The sequence below is a fragment of the Narcine bancroftii genome, chromosome 13 (assembly GCF_036971445.1).
Source record: "Narcine bancroftii isolate sNarBan1 chromosome 13, sNarBan1.hap1, whole genome shotgun sequence".
Classification (NCBI taxonomy): domain Eukaryota; kingdom Metazoa; phylum Chordata; class Chondrichthyes; order Torpediniformes; family Narcinidae; genus Narcine; species Narcine bancroftii.
The window spans coordinates 91,524,292-91,543,880 of record NC_091481.1 but is presented as its reverse complement, the minus strand read 5'-3'; positions in this window follow the sequence as shown (position 1 = coordinate 91,543,880).

Genomic DNA, 19,589 nt, shown 5'->3' with positions numbered 1-19,589 from the left:
AGGCGGGGAATCTGAGGCGGGGAATCTGAGGCGGGGAATCTGAGGCGGGGAATCTGAGGCGGGGAATCTGAGGAGGGGAATCTGAAGAGGGGAATCTGAGGCGGGGAATCTGAGGCGGGGAATCTGAGGCGGGGAATCTGAGGCGGGGAATCTGAGGCGGGGAATCTGAGGCGGGGTATCTGAGGCAGGGAATCTCAGGCAGGGAATCAGAGCCGGGGAATCTGAGGCGGGGAATCAGAGGCGGGGAATCAGAGGCGGGGAATCAGAGGCGGGGAATCAGAGGCGGGGAATCTGAGGCAGGGAATCAGAGGCGGGGAATCAGAGGCGGGGAATCAGAGGCAGGGTATCAGAGGCAGGGAATCAGAGGCGGGGAATCAGAGACACGGAAAGAGAGGCGTGGAATCAGAGGTGCGGAATCAGAGGCAGGGAATGAGAGGCAGGGAATGAGAGGCAGGGAATCAGAGGCAGGGAATCAGAGGCAGGGAATCAGAGGCAGGGAATCAGAGGAAGGCAATCAGAGGCAGGGAATCTGAGGCAGGGAATCTGAGGCGGGGAATCTGAGGAGGGGAATCTGAGGCGGGGAATCTGAGATGGGGAATCTGAGGCGCGGAATCTGAGGCGGGGAATCTGAGGCGGGGAACCTGAGGCAGGGAATCTGAGGTGGGGAATCTCAGGCAGGGAATCTTAGGCAGGGAATCAGAGCCGGGAAATCTGAGGCGGGGAATCAGAGGCGGGGAATCAGAGGCGGGGAAACAGAGGCGGGGAAACAGAGGCAGGGAATCAGAGGCGGGGAATCAGAGGCGGGGAATCAGAGGTGGGGAATAAGAGGCGGGGAATCAGAGGCGGGGAATCAGAGGCGGGGAATCAGAGGCATGGAATCAGAGGCGGGTAATCAGAGGGGGCAAATGAGATGTGGGAAACTAGATGCAGAGAAAGTGGCACCGAAATAGAGGCAGGCAAAGAGAGGCAGGGTATCAGAGGCAGGGAATCAGAGGCGGGGAATCAGAGATACGGAAAGAGAGGCGTGGAATCAGAGGCTCGGAATCAGAGGCAGGGAATGAGAGGCAGGGAATCAGAGGCAGGCAATCAGAGGCAGGGAATCTGATGCGGGGAATCTGAGGCGGGGAATCTGAGGCGGGGAATCTGAGGCGGGGAATCTGAGGCGGGGAATCTGAGGCGGGGAATCTGAGGCGGGGAATCTGAGGCGGGGAATCTGAGGCGGGGAATCTGAGGCGGGGAATCTGAGGCGGGGAATCTGAGGCGGGGAATCTGAGGCGGGGAATCTGAGGCGGGGAATCTGAGGCGGGGAATCTGAGGCGGGGTATCTGAGGCAGGGAATCTCAGGCAGGGAATCAGAGCCGGGGAATCTGAGGCGGGGAATCAGAGGCGGGGAATCAGAGGCGGGGAATCAGAGGCGGGGAAACAGAGGCAGGGAATCAGAGGCGCGGAATCAGAGGTGGGGAATCAGAGGCGGGGAATAAGAGCTGGGGAATCAAAGGCGGGGAATCAGAGGCAGGGAATCTGAGGCAGGGAATCTGAGGCAGGGAATCTGAGGCAGGGAATCAGAGGCGGGGAATCAGAGGCAGGCAATCAGAGGCGGGGAATCAGAGGCAGGGAATCTGAGGCAGGGAATCTGATGCAGGGAATCAGAGCCGGGGAATCTGAGGCAGGGAATCAGAGGTGGGGAATCAGAGGCGGGGAATCAGAGGCGGGGAATAAGAGGCGGGGAATCAGAGGCAGGGAATCAGAGGCAGGGAATCTGAGGCGGGGAATCTCAGGCAGGGATCTCAGGTAGGGAATCAGAGCCAGGAAATATGAGGCGGGGAATCAGAGGCGGGGAATCAGAGGCGGGGAAACAGAGGCAGGGAATCAGAGGCGGGGAATCAGAGGTGGGGAATCAGAGGCGGGGAATCAGAGGCAGGGAATCTGAGGCAGGGAATCTGAGGCAGGGAATCTGAGGCAGGGAATCTGAGGCGGGGAATCAGAGTTGGGGAATCAGAGGCGGGGAATCAGAGGCGGGGAATCAGAGGCGGAGAATCAGAGGCGGGGAATCAGAGGCGGCGAATGAGAGGCGGGGAATCAGAGGCGGGGAATCTGAGGCAGTGAATCAGAGGCGGGGAATCAGAGACACGGAAAGAGAGGCGTGGAATCAGAGGCGGGTTATCAGAGGGGCAAATGAGATGTGGGAAACTAGATGCAGAGAAAGAGACACGGAAATAGAGGCAGGCAAAGAGAGGCAGGGTATCAGAGGCAGGGAATCAGAGGCGGGGAATCATAGACAAGGAAAGAGAGGAGTGGAATCAGAGGTGCGGTATCAGAGGCAGGGAATCAGAGGCAGGGAATCAGAGGCAGGGAATCAGAGGCAGGCAATCAGAGGCAGGGAATCTGAGGCAGGGAATCTGAGGCAGGGAATCTGATGCAGGGAATCAGAGGCAGGGAATCTGAGGCAGGGAATCTGAGGCAGGGAATCTGAGGAGGGAAATCAGAGGCGGGGAACCAGAGGCAGGAAATCAGAGGCAGGGAATCAGAGGCAGGGAATCAGATGAAGGGAATCAGATGAAGGGAATCTGAGGCAGGGAATCTGAGGCAGGGAATCTGAGGCAGGGAATCTGAGGTGTGGATTCTGAGGCAGGGAATCTGAGGCGGGGAATCTGAGGCGGGGAATCTGAGGCAGGGAATTTGAGGCGGGGAATCTGAGGCGGGGAATCTGAGGTGGGGAATCTGAGGCAGGGAATCTGAGGCGTGGATTCTCAGGCATGGAATCTCAGGCAGGGAATCAGAGCCGGGGAATCTGAGGCGGGGAATCAGACGCGGAGAATCAGAGGCGGGGAAACAGAGGCAGGGAATCAGAGGCGGGGAATCAGAGGCGGGGAATCAGAGGCGGGGAATAAGAGGCGGGGAATCAGAGGCGGGGTATCAGAGGCAGGGAATCTGAGGCAAGGAATCTGAGGCAGGGAATCTGAGGCAGGGAATCAGAGGCGGGGAATCAGAGGCGGGGAATCAGAGGCGGGGAATCAGGGGCATGGAATCAGAGGCGGGTTATCAGAGGGGGCAAATGAGATGTGGGAAACTAGATGCAGAGAAAGAAGCACGGAAATAGAGGCAGGCAAAGAGAGGCTGGGTATCAGAGGCAGGGAATCAGAGGCGGGGAATCAGAGACACGGAAATAGAGGCGTGGAATCAGAGGTGCGGAATCAGAGGCAGGGAATCAGAGGCAGGGAATCAGAGGCAGGGAATCAGAGGCAGGGTATCTGAGGCGGGGAATATGAGGCGGCGAATCTGAGGCGGGGAATCTGAGACGGGGAATCTGAGGCGGGGAATCTGAGGCGGGGAATCTGAGGCGGGGAATCTGAGGCGGGGAATCTGAGGCAGGGAATCTGAGGCGGGGAATCTCAGGCAGGGAATCTCAGGTAGGGAATCAGAGCCAGGAAATATGAGGCGGGGAATCAGAGGCGGGGAATCAGAGGCGGGGAAACAGAGGCAGGGAATCAGAGGCGGGGAATCAGAGGCGGGGAATCAGAGGCGGGGTATAAGAGGCGGGTAATCAGAGGCGGGGAATCAGAGGCAGGGAATCTGAGGCAGGGAATCTGAGGCAGGGAATCTGAGGCAGGGAATCTGAGGCGGGGAATCAGAGTTGGGGAATCAGAGGCGGGGAATCAGAGGCGGGGAATCAGAGGCGGAGAATCAGAGGCGGGGAATCAGAGGCGGCGAATGAGAGGCGGGGAATCAGAGGCGGGGAATCTGAGGCAGTGAATCAGAGGCGGGGAATCAGAGACACGGAAAGAGAGGCGTGGAATCAGATGCGCGGAATCAGAGGCAGGGAATCAGAGGCAGGGAATCAGAGGCAGGAATTTAGAGGCAGGGAATCAGAGGCAGGGAATCAGAGGCAGGCAATCAGAGGCAGGGAATCTGAGGCGGGGAATCTGAGGCGGGGAATCTGAGGCGGGGAATCTGAGGCGGGGAATCTGAGGCGGGGAATCTGAGGCGGGGAATCTGAGGCGGGGAATCTGAGGCAGGGAATCACAGGCAGGGAATCAGAGCCGGGGAATCTGAGGCGGGGACTCAGAGGCTGGGAATCTGAGGCAGGGAATCTGAGGCAGGGAATCTCAGGCAGGGAATCAGAGCCGGGGAATCTGAGGCGGGGAATCAGAGGCGGGGAATCAGAGGCAGGGAAACAGAGGCAGGGAATCAGAGGCGTGGAATCAGAGGCGGGGAATCAGAGGCCGGGAACAAGCGACGGGGAATCAGAGGCGGGGAATCAGAGGCTGGGAATCTGAGGCAGGGAATCTGAGGCAGGGAATCTGAGGCAGGGAATCAGAGGCGGGGAATGAGAGGCGGGGAATCAGAGGCGGGGAATGAGAGGCGGGGAATCAGAGGCGGGTTATCAGAGGGGGCAAATGCGATGTGGGAAACTAGATGCAGAGAAAGAGGCACCGAAATAGAGGCAGGCAAAGAGAGGCAGGGTATCAGAGGCAGGGAATCAGAGGCGGGGAATCAGAGATACGGAAAGAGAGGCGTGGAATCAGAGGCGCGGAATCAGAGGCAGGGAATCAGAGGCAGGGAATCAGAGGCAGGGATTCAGAGGCAGGCATTCAGAGGCAGGGAATCTGAGGCAGGGAATCTGAGGCGGGGAATCTGAGGCGGGGAATCTGAGGCGGGTAATCTGAGGCGGGGTATCTGAGGCGGGGAATCTGAGGCAGGGAATCTGAGGCGGGGAATCTGAGGCGGGGAATCTGAGGCGGGGAATCTGAGGCGGGGAAACTGAGGTGGGGACTCTGAGGCGGGGAATCTGAGGCGGGGAATCTGAGGCAGGGAATCTGAGGTGGGGAATCTGAGGCAGGGAATCTCAGGCAGGGAATCAGAGCCGGGTAATCTGAGGCGGGGAATCAGAGGCGGGGAATCAGAGGTGGGGAAACAGAGGCAGGGAATCAGAGGCGGGGAATCAGAGGCGGGGAATCAGAGGCAGGGAATCTGAGGCAGGGAATCTGAGGCAGGGAGTCTGAGGCAGGGAATCAGAGGCGGGGAATCAGAGGCAGGGAATCAGAGGCGGGGAATCAGAGGCAGGGAATCTGAGGCAGGGAAGCTGATGCAGTGAATCAGAGCCGGGGAATCTGAGGCAGGGAATCAGAGGCGGGGAATCAGAGGCGGGGAATCAGAGGCGGGGAATAAGAGGCGGGGAATCAGAGGCGGGGAATCAGAGGCAGGGAATCTGAGGCAGGGAATCTGAGGCAGGGAATCTGAGGCAGGGAATCAGAGGCGGGGAATCAGAGGCAGGGAATCAGAGGCGGGGAATCAGAGGCGGAGAATCAGAGGCAGGGAATCTGAGGCAGGGAATCTGAGGCAGGGAATCTGAGGCAGGGAATCTGAGGCAGGGAATCAGAGGCGGGGAATCAGAGGCGGGGAATCAGAGGCGGGGAATCAGCGGGAGGAAAAGAGATGTGAGGAAAGAGAGGCAGTGAAAGAGGCGCGAAAATAGAGGCAGGGAAAGAGAGGCGGGGAATGAAAGGTGGGGAATCAGAGGCGGGGAAACAGGCGGGTAATCAGAGGCAGGTAAACATAGGTGGATAAATAGAGGCGGGAAAAGAGGCGGGCAAAACATAGTGGTTGGAACTTGTGTGTTTAAAATGAGGTACACAAAACAGATCAAACAGTGTTGTTGAAATTGAGGGAGGGAAAGACAGGCACGGAAAGAGTGGAGGGGAAAGAGTGGAGGCGAAAGAGAGTCATAGAGACAGAGGTGGGGAATCAGAGGCGGGGAATCAGAGTCGGTGAAAGAGGTGGGTAAACAGAGGTGGGTAAACATAGGCGGAGAAATAGAGGCGGGGAAAGTGATGGGTGAAACATAGTGGTTGGAACTTGTGTGTTGAAAATGAGGTACACAGAACAGATCAAACAGAGTTGTTGAAATTGAGGGAGGGAAAGAGAGGCGCGGAAAGAGTGTAGGGGAAAAAGCGGAGGCGAAAGAGAGGCATACAGACAGAGGTGGGGAATCAGAGGCGGGGAATCAGAGGCGGGGAATCAGAGGCGGGCAATCAGTGGCAGGCAATCAGAGGTGGGGAATCAGAGGCGGGGAATAAGAGGCCTGGAATCAGAGGCGGGGTATGAGAGGCGTGGAATCAGAGGCGGGGATTCAGAGGCGGGGAATCAGAGGCGGGGAAACAGAGGCGTGGAATCAGAGGGGGGGATTCAGAGGTGGGGATTCAGAGGCTGGGAATCAGAGGCGGGGTATCATAGGCGGGGAATCAGAGACGGGGAATGGGAGGCAAGGAATCTGAGGCAGGGAATCTGAGGCAGGGAATCAGAGCCATGGAATCTGAGGCAGGGAATCAGAGGCGAGGAATCAGAGGCGGGGATTCAGAGGCGGGAATCAGAGGCAGGGAATCAGAGGCGGGAATCAGAGGCGGGGAATCAGAGGCGGTGAATCAGATGCGGGGAATCAGAGGCAGGGAATCTGAGGCAGGGAATCTGAAGCAGGGAATCTGAGCCAGGGAATCTGAGGCAGGGAATCAGAGGTGGGGAATCAGAGGCGGAGAATCAGAGGCGGGGAATCAGAGGCGGGGAATCAGATGCAGGGAATCAAATGAAGTGAATCAGATGAAGGGAATCTGTGGCAGGGAATCTGAGGCAGGGAATCTGAGGCAGGGAATCTGAGGCAGGGAATCTGAGGCGGGGAATCTGAGGCGGGGAATATGAGTCGGGGAATCTGAGGCGGGGAATCTGAGGCAGGGAATCACAGGCATGGAATCAGAGGCGGGTTATCAGAGGGGGGAAATGAGATGTGGGAAACAAGATGCAGAGAAAGATGCACGGAAATAGAGGCAGGGAATGAGAGGCAGGGTATCAGATGCAGGGAATCAGACACGCGGAAAGAGAGGCGTGGAATCAGAGGCCCGGGATCAGAGGCAGGGAATCAGAGGCAGGGAATCAGAGGCGGGGAATCAGAGGCGGGGAATCAGAGGCAGGGAATCAGAGGCAGGGAATCGAGGCAGGGAATCAGAGGAGGGGAATCAGAGGCGGGGAATCAGAGGCGGGGAATCAGAGGCGGGGAATCAGAGGCGGGGAATCAGAGGAGGGGAATCAGAGGCGGGGAATCAGTGGGAGGAAAAGAGATGTGGGGAAAGAGAGGCAGAGAAAGAGGTGCGGAAATAGGGGCAGGGAAAGAGAGGCGGGGAAAGAAAGGTGGGGAATCAGAGGCGAGGAATCAGAGGCGTGGAATCTGAGGCGGGGAAAGAGAAGTGGGGAAACGGAGGCCGGGAAAGTTGCGCGGAAAGGGAGGCGGGTAATCAGAGGCAGGGAATCAGAGGCGGGGAATCAGAGGCGGGGAATCAGAGGCGGGGAAACAGAGGCGGGGAATCAGAGGTGGGGATTCAGAGGCTGGGATTCAGAGGCGGGGAATCAGAGGCGGGGAATCAGAGGCGAGGAATCAGAGGCGGGGAATCGGATGCAGGGAATCTCAGGCAGGGAATCAGAGCCGGGTAATCTGAGGCGGGGAATCAGAGGCGGGGAATCAGAGGTGGGGAAACAGAGGCAGGGAATCAGAGGCGGGGAATCAGAGGCGGGGAATCAGAGGCAGGGAATCTGAGGCAGGGAATCTGAGGCAGGGAATCTGAGGCAGGGAATCAGAGGCGGGGAATCAGAGGCAGGGAATCAGAGGAGGGGATTCAGAGGCAGGGAATCTGAGGCAGGGAAGCTGATGCAGTGAATCAGAGCCGGGGAATCTGAGGCAGGGAATCAGAGGCGGGGAATCAGAGGCGGGGAATCAGAGGCGGGGAATAAGAGGCGGGGAATCAGAGGCGGGGAATCAGAGGCAGGGAATCTGAGGCAGGGAATCTGAGGCAGGGAATCTGAGGCAGGGAATCTGAGGCAGGGAATCAGAGGTGGGGAATCAGAGGCAGGGAATCAGAGGCAGTGAATCAGAGGCGGGGAATCAGAGGCATGGAATCAGAGGCGGGTAATCAGAGGGGGCAAATGAGATGTGGGAAACTAGATGCAGAGAAAGTGGCACCGAAATAGAGGCAGGCAAAGAGAGGCAGGGTATCAGAGGCGGGGAATCAGAGATACGGAAAGAGAGGCGTGGAATCAGAGGCTCGGAATCAGAGGCAGGGAATGAGAGGCAGGGAATCAGAGGCAGGGAATCAGAGGCAGGCAATCAGAGGCAGGGAATCTGATGCAGGGAATCTGAGGCGGGGAATATGAGGCGGGGAATCTGAGGCGGGGAATCTGAGGCGGGGAATCTGAGGCGGGGAATCTGAGGCGGGGAATCTGAGGCGGGGAATCTGAGGAGGGGAATCTGAGGCGGGGAATCTGAGGCGGGGAATCTGAGGCGGGGAATCTGAGGCGGGGAATCTGAGGCGGGGAATCTGAGGCGGGGAATCTGAGGCGGGGTATCTGAGGCAGGGAATCTCAGGCAGGGAATCAGAGCCGGGGAATCTGAGGCGGGGAATCAGAGGCGGGGAATCAGAGGCGGGGAATCAGAGGCGGGGAATCAGAGGCGGGGAATCTGAGGCAGGGAATCAGAGGCGGGGAATCAGAGGCGGGGAATCAGAGGCGGGGAATCAGAGGCATGGAATCAGAGGCGGTTTATCAGTGGGGGCAAATGAGATGTGGGAAACTAGATGCAGAGAATGAGGCACCGAAATAGAGGCAGGCAAAGAGAGGCAGGGTATCAGAGGCAGGGAATCAGAGGCGGGGAATCAGAGACACGGAAAGAGAGGCGTGGAATCAGAGGTGCGGAATCAGAGGCAGGGAATGAGAGGCAGGGAATCAGAGGCAGGGAATCAGAGGCAGGGAATCAGAGGCAGGGAATCAGAGGCAGGGAATCAGAGGAAGGCAATCAGAGGCAGGGAATCTGAGGCAGGGAATCTGAGGTGGGGAATCTGATGAGGGGAATTTGAGGCGGGGAATCTGAGATGGGGAATCTGAGGCGGGGAATCTGAGGCGGGGAATCTGAGGCGGGGAACCTGAGGCAGGGAATCTGAGGTGGGGAATCTCAGGCAGGGAATCTTAGGCAGGGAATCAGAGCCGGGAAATCTGAGGCGGGGAATCAGAGGCGGGGAATCAGAGGCGGGGAAACAGAGGCAGGGAATCAGAGGCTGGGAATCAGAGGCGGGGAATCAGAGGCGGGGAATAAGAGGCGGGGAATCAGAGGCGGGGAATCAGAGGCAGGGAATCTGAGGCAGGGAATCGGAGGCAGGGAATCTGAGGCAGGGAATCTGAGGCAGGGAATCAGAGGTGGGGAATCAGAGGCAGGGAATCAGAGGCGGGGAATCAGAGGCGGGGAATCAGAGGCATGGAATCAGAGGCGGGTAATCAGAGGGGGCAAATGAGATGTGGGAAACTAGATGCAGAGAAAGTGGCACCGAAATAGAGGCAGGCAAAGAGAGGCAGGGTATCAGAGGCAGGGAATCAGAGGCGGGGAATCAGAGATACGGAAAGAGAGGCGTGGAATCAGAGGCTCGGAATCAGAGCCAGGGAATGAGAGGCAGGGAATCAGAGGCAGGGAATAAGAGGCAGGCAATCAGAGGCAGGGAATCTGAGGCGGGGAATCTGAGGCGGGGAATCTGAGGCGGGGAATCTGAGGCGGGGAATCTGAGGCGGGGAATCTGAGGCGGGGAATCTGAGGCGGGGAATCTGAGGCGGGGAATATGAGGCGGGGAATCTGAGGCGGGGAATCTGAGGCGGGGAATCTGAGGCGGGGAATCTGAGGCGGGGAATCTGAGGCGGGGAATCTGAGGCGGGGTATCTGAGGCAGGGAATCTCAGGCAGGGAATCAGAGCCGGGGAATCTGAGGCGGGGAATCAGAGGCGGGGAATCAGAGGCGGGGAAACAGAGGCAGGGAATCAGAGGCGCGGAATCAGAGGTGGGGAATCAGAGGCGGGGAATAAGAGCTGGGGAATCAAAGGCGGGGAATCAGAGGCAGGGAATCTGAGGCAGGGAATCTGAGGCAGGGAATCAGAGGCGGGGAATCAGAGGCAGGCAATCAGAGGCGGGGAATCAGAGGCAGGGAATCTGAGGCAGGGAATCTGATGCAGGGAATCAGAGCCGGGGAATCTGAGGCAGGGAATCAGAGGTGGGGAATCAGAGGCGGGGAATCAGAGGCGGGGAATAAGAGGCGGGGAATCAGAGGCGGGGAATCAGAGGCAGGGAATCTGAGGCGGGGAATCTCAGGCAGGGATCTCAGGTAGGGAATCAGAGCCAGGAAATATGAGGCGGGGAATCAGAGGCGGGGAATCAGAGGCGGGGAAACAGAGGCAGGGAATCAGAGGCGGGGAATCAGAGGTGGGGAATCAGAGGCGGGGAATCCGAGGCAGGGAATCTGAGGCAGGGAATCTGAGGCAGGGAATCTGAGGCAGGGAATCTGAGGCGGGGAATCAGAGTTGGGGAATCAGAGGCGGGGAATCAGAGGCGGGGAATCAGAGGCGGAGAATCAGAGGCGGGGAATCAGAGGCGGCGAATGAGAGGCGGGGAATCAGAGGCGGGGAATCTGAGGCAGTGAATCAGAGGCGGGGAATCAGAGACACGGAAAGAGAGGCGTGGAATCAGATGCGCGGAATCAGAGGCAGGGATTCAGAGGCTGGGAATCAGAGGCGGGGAATAAGAGGCGGGGAAGCAGAGGCGGGGAATCGGAGGCAGGGATCTGAGGCAGGGAATCTGAGGCAGGGAATCTGAGGCAGGGAATCTGAGGCAGGGAATCTGAGGCGGGGAATCTGAGGCGGTAAATCTGAGTCGGGGTATCTGAGGCAGGGAATCTGAGGCAGTGAATCAGAGGCATGGAATCAGAGGCGGGTTATCAGAGGGGCAAATGAGATGTGGGAAACTAGATGCAGAGAAAGAGACACGGAAATAGAGGCAGGCAAAGAGAGGCAGGGTATCAGAGGCAGGGAATCAGAGGCGGGGAATCATAGACAAGGAAAGAGAGGAGTGGAATCAGAGGTGCGGTATCAGAGGCAGGGAATCAGAGGCAGGGAATCAGAGGCAGGCAATCAGAGGCAGGGAATCAGAGGCAGGGAATCAGAGGCAGGCAATCAGAGGCAGGGAATCTGAGGCAGGGAATCTGAGGCAGGGAATCTGATGCAGGGAATCAGAGGCAGGGAATCTGAGGCAGGGAATCTGAGGCAGGGAATCTGAGGAGGGGAATCAGAGGTGGGGAATCAGAGGCAGGAAATCAGAGGCAGGGAATCAGAGGCAGGGAATCAGATGAAGGGAATCAGATGAAGGGAATCTGAGGCAGGGAATCTGAGGCAGGGAATCTGAGGCAGGGAATCTGAGGTGTGGATTCTGAGGCGGGGAATCTGAGGCGTGGAATCTGAGGCGGGGAATCTGAGGCAGGGAATTTGAGGCGGGGAATCTGAGGCGGGGAATCTGAGGTGGGGAATCTGAGGCAGGGAATCTGAGGCGTGGATTCTCAGGCATGGAATCTCAGGCAGGGAATCAGAGCCGGGGAATCTGAGGCGGGGAATCAGACGCGGAGAATCAGAGGCGGGGAAACAGAGGCAGGGAATCAGAGGCGGGTTATCAGAGGGGGCAAATGAGATGTGGGAAACTAGATGCAGAGAAAGAAGCACGGAAATAGAGGCAGGCAAAGAGAGGCTGGGTATCAGAGGCAGGGAATCAGAGGCGGGGAATCAGAGACACGGAAATAGAGGCGTGGAATCAGAGGCAGGGAATCAGAGGCAGGGAATCAGAGGCAGGGAATCAGAGGCAGGGAATCTGAGGCGGGGAATATGAGGCGGCGAATCTGAGGCGGGGAATCTGAGACGGGGAATCTGAGGCGGGGAATCTGAGGCGGGGAATCTGAGGCGGGGAATCTGAGGCGGGGAATCTGAGGCAGGGAATCTGAGGCGGGGAATCTCAGGCAGGGAATCTCAGGTAGGGAATCAGAGCCAGGAAATATGAGGCGGGGAATCAGAGGCGGGGAATCAGAGGCGGGGAAACAGAGGCAGGGAATCAGAGGCGGGGAATCAGAGGCGGGGAATCAGAGGTGGGGTATAAGAGGCGGGTAATCAGAGGCGGGGAATCAGAGGCAGGGAATCTGAGGCAGGGAATCTGAGGCAGGGAATCTGAGGCAGGGAATCTGAGGCGGGGAATCAGAGTTGGGGAATCAGAGGCGGGGAATCAGAGGCGGGGAATCAGAGGCGGAGAATCAGAGGCGGGGAATCAGAGGCGGCGAATGAGAGGCGGGGAATCAGAGGCGGGGAATCTGAGGCAGTGAATCAGAGGCGGGGAATCAGAGACACGGAAAGAGAGGCGTGGAATCAGATGCGCGGAATCAGAGGCAGGGAATCAGAGGCAGGGAATCAGAGGCAGGAATTTAGAGGCAGGGAATCAGAGGCAGGGAATCAGAGGCAGGCAATCAGAGGCAGGGAATCTGAGGCGGGGAATCTGAGGCGGGGAATCTGAGGCGGGGAATCTGAGGCGGGGAATCTGAGGCGGGGAATCTGAGGCGGGGAATCTGAGGCGGGGAATCTGAGGCAGGGAATCACAGGCAGGGAATCAGAGCCGGGGAATCTGAGGCGGGGACTCAGAGGCTGGGAATTTGAGGCAGGGAATCTGAGGCAGGGAATCTCAGGCAGGGAATCAGAGCCGGGGAATCTGAGGCGGGGAATCAGAGGCGGGGAATCAGAGGCAGGGAAACAGAGGCAGGGAATCAGAGGCGTGGAATCAGAGGCGGGGAATCAGAGGCCGGGAACAAGCGGCGGGGAATCAGAGGCGGGGAATCAGAGGCTGGGAATCTGAGGCAGGGAATCTGAGGCAGGGAATCTGAGGCAGGGAATCAGAGGAGGGGAATGAGAGGCGGGGAATCAGAGGCGGGGAATGAGAGGCGGGGAATCAGAGGCGGGTTATCAGAGGGGGCAAATGCGATGTGGGAAACTAGATGCAGAGAAAGAGGCACCGAAATAGAGGCAGGCAAAGAGAGGCAGTGTATCAGAGGCAGGGGATAAGAGGCGGGGAATCAGAGATACGGAAAGAGAGGCGTGGAATCAGAGGCGCGGAATCAGAGGCAGGGAATCAGAAGCAGGGAATCAGAGGCAGGGATTCAGAGGCAGGCATTCAGAGGCAGGGAATCTGAGGCAGGGAATCTGAGGCGGGGAATCTGAGGCGGGGAATCTGAGGCGGGTAATCTGAGGCGGGGTATCTGAGGCGGGGAATCTGAGGCAGGGAATCTGATGCGGGGAATCTGAGGCGGGGAATCTGAGGCGGGGAATCTGAGGCGGGGAATCTGAGGCGGGGAATCTGAGGCGGGGAATCTGAGGCGGGGAATCTGAGGCGGGGAATCTGAGGCGGGGTATCTGAGGCAGGGAATCTCAGGCAGGGAATCAGAGCCGGGGAATCTGAGGCGGGGAATCAGAGGCGGGGAATCAGAGGCGGGGAAACAGAGGCAGGGAATCAGAGGCGCGGAATCAGAGGTGGGGAATCAGAGGCGGGGAATAAGAGCTGGGGAATCAAAGGCGGGGAATCAGAGGCAGGGAATCTGAGGCAGGGAATCTGAGGCAGGGAATCTGAGGCAGGGAATCAGAGGCGGGGAATCAGAGGCAGGCAATCAGAGGCGGGGAATCAGAGGCAGGGAATCTGAGGCAGTGAATCTGATGCAGGGAATCAGAGCCGGGGAATCTGAGGCAGGGAATCAGAGGTGGGGAATCAGAGGCGGGGAATCAGAGGCGGGGAATAAGAGGCGGGGAATCAGAGACGGGGAATGGGAGGCAAGGAATCTGAGGCAGGGAATCTGAGGCAGGGAATCAGAGCCATGGAATCTGAGGCAGGGAATCAGAGGCGAGGAATCAGAGGCGGGGATTCAGAGGCGGGAATCAGAGGCAGGGAATCAGAGGCGGGAATCAGAGGCGGGGAATCAGAGGCGGTGAATCAGATGCGGGGAATCAGAGGCAGGGAATCTGAGGCAGGGAATCTGAAGCAGGGAATCTGAGCCAGGGAATCTGAGGCAGGGAATCAGAGGTGGGGAATCAGAGGCGGAGAATCAGAGGCGGGGAATCAGAGGCGGGGAATCAGATGCAGGGAATCAAATGAAGTGAATCAGATGAAGGGAATCTGAGGCAGGGAATCTGAGGCAGGGAATCTGAGGCAGGGAATCTGAGGCAGGGAATCTGAGGCGGGGAATCTGAGGCGGGGAATATGAGTCGGGGAATCTGAGGCGGGGAATCTGAGGCAGGGAATCGCAGGCATGGAATCAGAGGCGGGTTATCAGAGGGGGGAAATGAGATGTGGGAAACAAGATGCAGAGAAAGATGCACGGAAATAGAGGCAGGGAATGAGAGGCAGGGTATCAGATGCAGGGAATCAGACACGCGGAAAGAGAGGCGTGGAATCAGAGGCCCGGGATCAGAGGCAGGGAATCAGAGGCAGGGAATCAGAGGCGGGGAATCAGAGGCGGGGAATCAGAGGCAGGGAATCAGAGGCAGGGAATCGAGGCAGGGAATCAGAGGAGGGGAATCAGAGGCGGGGAATCAGAGGCGGGGAATCAGAGGCGGGGAATCAGAGGCGGGGAATCAGAGGAGGGGAATCAGAGGCGGGGAATCAGTGGGAGGAAAAGAGATGTGGGGAAAGAGAGGCAGAGAAAGAGGTGCGGAAATAGGGGCAGGGAAAGAGAGGCGGGGAAAGAAAGGTGGGGAATCAGAGGCGAGGAATCAGAGGCGTGGAATCTGAGGCGGGGAAAGAGAAGTGGGGAAACGGAGGCCGGGAAAGTTGCGCGGAAAGGGAGGCGGGTAATCAGAGGCAGGGAATCAGAGGCGGGGAATCAGAGGCGGGGAATCAGAGGCGGGGAAACAGAGGCGGGGAATCAGAGGTGGGGATTCAGAGGCTGGGATTCAGAGGCGGGGAATCAGAGGCGGGGAATCAGAGGCGAGGAATCAGAGGCGGGGAATCGGATGAAGGGAATCTCAGGCAGGGAATCAGAGCCGGGTAATCTGAGGCGGGGAATCAGAGGCGGGGAATCAGAGGTGGGGAAACAGAGGCAGGGAATCAGAGGCGGGGAATCAGAGGCGGGGAATCAGAGGCAGGGAATCTGAGGCAGGGAATCTGAGGCAGGGAATCTGAGGCAGGGTATCAGAGGCGGGGAATCAGAGGCAGGGAATCAGAGGCGGGGATTCAGAGGCAGGGAATCTGAGGCAGGGAAGCTGATGCAGTGAATCAGAGCCGGGGAATCTGAGGCAGGGAATCAGAGGCGGGGAATCAGAGGCGGGGAATCAGAGGCGGGGAATAAGAGGCGGGGAATCAGAGGCGGGGAATCAGAGGCAGGGAATCTGAGGCAGGGAATCTGAGGCAGGGAATCTGAGGCAGGGAATCTGAGGCAGGGAATCAGAGGTGGGGAATCAGAGGCAGGGAATCAGAGGCAGTGAATCAGAGGCGGGGAATCAGAGGCATGGAATCAGAGGCGGGTAATCAGAGGGGGCAAATGAGATGTGGGAAACTAGATGCAGAGAAAGTGGCACCGAAATAGAGGCAGGCAAAGAGAGGCAGGGTATCAGAGGCGGGGAATCAGAGATACGGAAAGAGAGGCGTGGAATCAGAGGCTCGGAATCAGAGGCAGGGAATGAGAGGCAGGGAATCAGAGGCAGGGAATCAGAGGCAGGCAATCAGAGGCAGGGAATCTGATGCAGGGAATCTGAGGCGGGGAATATGAGGCGGGGAATCTGAGGCGGGGAATCTGAGGCGGGGAATCTGAGGCGGGGAATCTGAGGCGGGGAATCTGAGGCGGGGAATCTGAGGAGGGGAATCTGAGGCGGGGAATCTGAGGCGGGGAATCTGAGGCGGGGAATCTGAGGCGGGGAATCTGAGGCGGGGAATCTGAGGCGGGGAATCTGAGGCGGGGTATCTGAGGCAGGGAATCTCAGGCAGGGAATCAGAGCCGGGGAATCTGAGGCGGGGAATCAGAGGCGGGGAATCAGAGGCGGGGAATCAGAGGCGGGGTATCAGAGGCGGGGAATCTGAGGCAGGGAATCAGAGGCGGGGAATCAGAGGCGGGGAATCAGAGGCGGGGAATCAGAGGCATGGAATCAGAGGCGGTTTATCAGTGGGGGCAAATGAGATGTGGGAAACTAGATGCAGAGAATGAGGCACCGAAATAGAGGCAGGCAAAGAGAGGCAGGGTATCAGAGGCAGGGAATCAGAGGCGGGGAATCAGAGACACGGAAAGAGAGGCGTGGAATCAGAGGTGCGGAATCAGAGGCAGGGAATGAGAGGCAGGGAATCAGAGGCAGGGAATCAGAGGCAGGGAATCAGAGGCAGGGAATCAGAGGCAGGGAATCAGAGGAAGGCAATCAGAGGCAGGGAATCTGAGGCAGGGAATCTGAGGCGGGGAATCTGAGGAGGGGAATTTGAGGCGGGGAATCTGAGATGGGGAATCTGAGGCGGGGAATCTGAGGCGGGGAATCTGAGGCGGGGAACCTGAGGCAGGGAATCTGAGGTGGGGAATCTCAGGCAGGGAATCTTAGGCAGGGAATCAGAGCCGGGAAATCTGAGGCGGGGAATCAGAGGCGGGGAATCAGAGGCGGGGAAACAGAGGCAGGGAATCAGAGGCTGGGAATCAGAGGCGGGGAATCAGAGGCGGGGAATAAGAGGCGGGGAATCAGAGGCGGGGAATCAGAGGCAGGGAATCTGAGGCAGGGAATCGGAGGCAGGGAATCTGAGGCAGGGAATCTGAGGCAGGGAATCAGAGGTGGGGAATCAGAGGCAGGGAATCAGAGGCAGGGAATCAGAGGCGGGGAATCAGAGGCATGGAATCAGAGGCGGGTAATCAGAGGGGGCAAATGAGATGTGGGAAACTAGATGCAGAGAAAGTGGCACCGAAATAGAGGCAGGCAAAGAGAGGCAGGGTATCAGAGGCAGGGAATCAGAGGCGGGGAATCAGAGATACGGAAAGAGAGGCGTGGAATCAGAGGCTCGGAATCAGAGCCAGGGAATGAGAGGCAGGGAATCAGAGGCAGGGAATCAGAGGCAGGCAATCAGAGGCAGGGAATCTGAGGCGGGGAATCTGAGGCGGGGAATCTGAGGCGGGGAATCTGAGGCGGGGAATCTGAGGCGGGGAATCTGAGGCGGGGAATCTGAGGCGGGGAATCTGAGGCGGGGAATATGAGGCGGGGAATCTGAGGCGGGGAATCTGAGGCGGGGAATCTGAGGCGGGGAATCTGAGGCGGGGAATCTGAGGCGGGGAATCTGAGGCGGGGTATCTGAGGCAGGGAATCTCAGGCAGGGAATAAGAGCCGGGGAATCTGAGGCGGGGAATCAGAGGCGGGGAATCAGAGGCGGGGAAACAGAGGCAGGGAATCAGAGGCGCGGAATCAGAGGTGGGGAATCAGAGGCAGGGAATCTGAGGCAGGGAATCTGAGGCAGGGAATCAGAGGCGGGGAATCAGAGGCAGGCAATCAGAGGCGGGGAATCAGAGGCAGGGAATCTGAGGCAGGGAATCTGATGCAGGGAATCAGAGCCGGGGAATCTGAGGCAGGGAATCAGAGGTGGGGAATCAGAGGCGGGGAATCAGAGGCGGGGAATAAGAGGCGGGGAATCAGAGGCGGGGAATCAGAGGCAGGGAATCTGAGGCGGGGAATCTCAGGCAGGGATCTCAGGTAGGGAATCAGAGCCAGGAAATATGAGGCGGGGAATCAGAGGCGGGGAATCAGAGGCGGGGAAACAGAGGCAGGGAATCAGAGGCGGGGAATCAGAGGTGGGGAATCAGAGGCGGGGAATCCGAGGCAGGGAATCTGAGGCAGGGAATCTGAGGCAGGGAATCTGAGGCAGGGAATCTGAGGCGGGGAATCAGAGTTGGGGAATCAGAGGCGGGGAATCAGAGGCGGGGAATCAGAGGCGGAGAATCAGAGGCGGGGAATCAGAGGCGGCGAATGAGAGGCGGGGAATCAGAGGCGGGGAATCTGAGGCAGTGAATCAGAGGCGGGGAATCAGAGACACGGAAAGAGAGGCGTGGAATCAGATGCGCGGAATCAGAGGCAGGGTTTCAGAGGCTGGGAATCAGAGGCGGGGAATAAGAGGCGGGGAAGCAGAGGCGGGGAATCGGAGGCAGGGATCTGAGGCAGGGAATCTGAGGCAGGGAATCTGAGGCAGGGAATCTGAGGCAGGGAATCTGAGGCGGGGAATCTGAGGCGGTAAATCTGAGTCGGGGTATCTGAGGCAGGGAATCTGAGGCAGTGAATCAGAGGCATGGAATCAGAGGCGGGTTATCAGAGGGGCAAATGAGATGTGGGAAACTAGATGCAGAGAAAGAGACACGGAAATAGAGGCAGGCAAAGAGAGGCAGGGTATCAGAGGCAGGGAATCAGAGGCGGGGAATCATAGACAAGGAAAGAGAGGAGTGGAATCAGAGGTGCGGTATCAGAGGCAGGAATCAGAGGCAGGGAATCAGAGGCAGGGAATCAGAGGCAGGCAATCAGAGGCAGGGAATCAGAGGCAGGGAATCAGAGGCAGGCAATCAGAGGCAGGGAATCTGAGGCAGGGAATCTGAGGCAGGGAATCTGATGCAGGGAATCAGAGGCAGGGAATCTGAGGCAGGGAATCTGAGGCAGGGAATCTGAGGAGGGGAATCAGAGGTGGGGAATCAGAGGCAGGAAATCAGAGGCAGGGAATCAGAGGCAGGGAATCAGATGAAGGGAATCAGATGAAGGGAATCTGAGGCAGGGAATCTGAGGCAGGGAATCTGAGGCAGGGAATCTGAGGTGTGGATTCTGAGGCGGGGAATCTGAGGCGGGGAATCTGAGGCGGGGAATCTGAGGCAGGGAATTTGAGGCGGGGAATCTGAGGCGGGGAATCTGAGGTGGGGAATCTGAGGCAGGGAATCTGAGGCGTGGATTCTCAGGCATGGAATCTCAGGCAGGGAATCAGAGCCGGGGAATCTGAGGCGGGGAATCAGACGCGGAGAATCAGAGGCGGGGAAACAGAGGCAGGGAATCAGAGGCGGGTTATCAGAGGGGGCAAATGAGATGTGGGAAACTAGATGCAGAGAAAGAAGCACGGAAATAGAGGCAGGCAAAGAGAGGCTGGGTATCAGAGGCAGGGAATCAGAGGCGGGGAATCAGAGACACGGAAATAGAGGCGTGGAATCAGAGGCAGGGAATCAGAGGCAGGGAATCAGAGGCAGGGAATCAGAGGCAGGGAATCTGAGGCGGGGAATATGAGGCGGCGAATCTGAGGCGGGGAATCTGAGACGGGGAATCTGAGGCGGGGAATCTGAGGCGGGGAATCTGAGGCGGGGAATCTGAGGCGGGGAATCTGAGGCAGGGAATCTGAGGCGGGGAATCTCAGGCAGGGAATCTCAGGTAGGGAATCAGAGCCAGGAAATATGAGGCGGGGAATCAGAGGCGGGGAATCAGAGGCGGGGAAACAGAGGCAGGGAATCAGAGGCGGGGAATCAGAGGCGGGGAATCAGAGGTGGGGTATAAGAGGCGGGTAATCAGAGGCGGGGAATCAGAGGCAGGGAATCTGAGGCAGGGAATCTGAGGCAGGGAATCTGAGGCAGGGAATCTGAGGCGGGGAATCAGAGTTGGGGAATCAGAGGCGGGGAATCAGAGGCGGGGAATCAGAGGCGGAGGATCAGAGGCGGGGAATCAGAGGCGGCGAATGAGAGGCGG